Raw genomic sequence first — 3,419 nt, 5'->3', positions numbered from 1 at the left:
ATAATTCCGGTGCTGTGGTTAACACTGTTGCATCATAGAAGGAAAGCCCTGAGTTTAAATCCACTGGCCTGCTGGGGCATTTCAGTTTAAGATATGCATGAGCATTTTGAAATTGGCTGTAGCTGTGAATGGTTGTCTGTCGCTCTGTGTTAGCCTTGTGACAGGCTGGTGATTTGTGCAGGGTGTATGCCTATCATTCGCCCTATGAAAGGTGGTAAAGGGTCCAGCCCCTCTGAATTGCATGGGTGGAATAAAATTGACATTGTACTTCTTCACATACATATCAATGCTTATCTATTTTTCATGTCTTTAATTATGTACCTAGGTATGTTTATTTACAGAAACGGAAACATTTTCACAAGTGTTGCTTTTCGCTTTTATTACACATTAAAGACACTATTCCACATACATTTGTTAAATAAACAGCTAAAAAATATATGAATACATGTGATGATAAAAAAATGAAATTTATAAAAACAAGCATTTTGAATGGCCACATCAAAATGAAAAGTGCATTTATATTTCCATTTGACCACAGTTTTTTTTAATGCAAGGGTAATGTTATGCTTAGTAGAAAATCCCAGTTAAAAAAAAATTCAAACAGTATCATGTGCTACAGGTGAATCACTAAGTTAAAAAAAAAATTATATGAGATATACAACTTTTGCAGTGACCACACCTGATACATATATACACATACTTCCCCTTAGTAAACAAAGGATAGCAACAGTCCAGATAGCTTAACATGAGGAAATGCAATAGCTTTACAGTGATCTGAACACCAGCAGCATGTCACCAAATAAGCAACAACAGCGTTACATCAAGTGCACATCTAATTCATTCTCTCCATTTAATTTTAGGTTCACAGATATTCATAAGGTAGCAGTCTGTTTAGGTTCGGTCTGTACTTATTTTCTTCTTCCTGAAGTGTTTTTTGTGTGTGTTTGTGTGTGTCCATAATCCCAGCCAGGCAGCTCTTATGATGTCCAGGTTTCTCTCTCGTTCTCTCTGTCCAGCACCACTGAGTTTCACAACATACCTTCCATATTCTCATCCACCCTGGCTTTTTGTGAATCAAAACACCATCTCCCCTCCTGTGACACTCACTATGACAAAATACAGCTGTTGGTCTTGTTCATGGGTGGCCGAAAATCGGTGTCTTTTGGAATGGTCTCCCTGCGTCGACGTAGTGCGGGGCTGAGGCGGCTAGGAAGGTTTGCCTGTTGCAGGAGCTCCTTGAACACTTCAACAACATTGGAATTTTCCTTTGCTGAAGTTTCCACATAACTGTTGTTCCAGTCCATCTCTACAGTTGATAGCACATCCTCGTTGGACACTTGACGCTCCTCTTCTCTGTCCACCTTGTTTCCCACCACCACGATTGGTGTGTACTTGTCCTCTTTGATCTCAAGAATCTCATCTCGGAGGCTCTTGACAGCCTCCAGTGATTCTGGGTCATCCACAGCGTACACCAGTGCGAAGGCATCACTGCTTTGGATTGAGAGCTTGCGCATGGCGGGGAAGGAGTAGCTACCGCTGGTGTCCAGGATTTCCACAGTGACCTTGACCCCGCCAATGTCATATTCTTTACTGTGCAGCTCCTCCACAGTACGCCGATGTTTGGGTTCAAAGGTGTCTTGGAGAAAGCGTCTGATAAGGGCCGTCTTCCCCACGCCTGCTGCTCCCAGAAACACTAGGCGCACGTGTGTCTTCTCCTTCACCTCCAGAGACATGTCTTATTTTTCTTTCTTGGCCCAATTGAGAAAAGAAAATGTCCCAAAAAGTGTCTTATTTAATGCACTTGCAAATATTAAACCTGTCAGTAATCTTTAACCTAAATATTTTCTCAAGGAAATCTCTCCATGTGCAGTTTGAAAATTCTTGTTCCTGAGCTTCTTTCCTTTTTGTTTTTTCACCTGATAGTTTTTAAGCTCCCTGTCGAAGCTGCTTATTGGGTGCTTCACTGTGCCCTAAACCTACACACACTGCCTTTTATGCCTGTTATGGTGAGAGAGCTCAGTGGCCCACCCCTGCGATTGCAGCCAATCAGCTCAAGGCAGCCTGTTGAAGTACAACATCTTGACAACCAATGATTTCAGAGTATGTAAATCAGTGTAAAGGGCCACTTCAGGCAGAGAAAGGAGGCACTATATGAGAGTGGATACATGATAAGCATAGCATAGAAAATATTGTCTGAGTAGAGCCTGATTATTATTCCAAAGAGTCGCAGAGTACTTCAGTGGAAGGAAGTAGTACCTCAGGTTTGATAGTATAAGGAAAGAAATGCACACAAATAATCAGGTAATTTATTTCATTAAGCAGCATTTTGACATTTTCTTTGGTTGCAGCACGATGTGTAGTTTTATCTTATCTGTTGTATTTATTCGTCATAGAGTTCATCTTGATTAGACATGGTCATCCAATATATGAACATAATTTCTGATGATAAAAGCTCTGATGTCTTATTCACCATAAATTGCTATCAGTAACTCATTTGCAATAAATAATATAAGAATGCATTCGTAGAACGATAAACAGCCATCTCAGGTGATGAATTCATGGTGCATACAAAACGCACCATGAATTTTTTGCGAAACCAAACATTGTCCATAAGATCATCTTTACTTAAAATGAACAGAGGAATTGAAGGTCAGCTTTCAGGTAAGGTTATCGTTTGATTAGCAACAGCTGCCATTGCATATAATAATTTGGAAGTTGAGATAATAAACAAAAATCAAGCAAACAAAAGAAATGTGACTTAAGCTCCTCAGCCTTTATTATTCACTAGTGTGGCTATTACTAGCAAGTATGCCTCTAGCTGTCTAAGAATTAATCCTGCCTGCTTTCAGTTTGTTCCTTGGGTGTGAATCAGACTTGTGAGCCTTTCTAAATTCCCCTCCAGGAGATTGACATCGTCTCACAGCCTACCTGGTTTGTTAAGTTACGCAGCAGCGTGGAAACACGGCAAGCTCTAGAGAACACTGCAACCTGTCCCAGCTGCTCATATTTTTAATATGCACTCGTTTGCTTTCATCTGGGGACTGCTGTGTCCCAGAGCAAAGCGCTGTGGGAATTCAGCTGTGGACTAAAACAATGGGAGGAAGTCTGTGCTGGGGAATTTAAATTTGTAGAAACGCAATTTCACAGCTTGATTTGATCGCTTTCAGACGAGTCAAAGGTAGTTCAGTTAAATCACAAGATAAACTGTATCCTGTTGTTAGGCTCAGGTTGCTTTGTACGCATTGGATTGTATTCTTAAGAATACATTTCAGTGCATTAATAGTTTCAGAAATTACAAGATTGTCAGCATAGCAGGTGTTACTTGCATAAACTTAAATAGTGGTCTTCTTCAGGCTCTTGTCCTTTACTTTGTGTAGTATTTCATTTTATTGCTATAGTTATTAGATACTGTGTACAGT

General features: G+C 40.2%; 1 pseudogene across 1 annotated transcript; it reads right to left on the bottom strand.

Annotated features, from left to right (window-relative positions):
• Positions 1-352: 352 nt before the first annotated feature.
• On the bottom strand, positions 353-1,973 carry LOC145429409 (GTP-binding protein Rhes pseudogene; annotated as a pseudogene). Its single transcript, XR_013909641.1, has one exon. The product of XR_013909641.1 is annotated as a GTP-binding protein Rhes pseudogene (transcript).
• Positions 1,974-3,419: the final 1,446 nt, after the last annotated feature.

This window comes from Astatotilapia calliptera, chromosome 6, assembly GCF_964374335.1.
Source record: "Astatotilapia calliptera chromosome 6, fAstCal68.1, whole genome shotgun sequence".
NCBI lineage: Eukaryota > Metazoa > Chordata > Actinopteri > Cichliformes > Cichlidae > Astatotilapia > Astatotilapia calliptera.
This window is presented reverse-complemented; position numbering and strand designations above follow the sequence as displayed.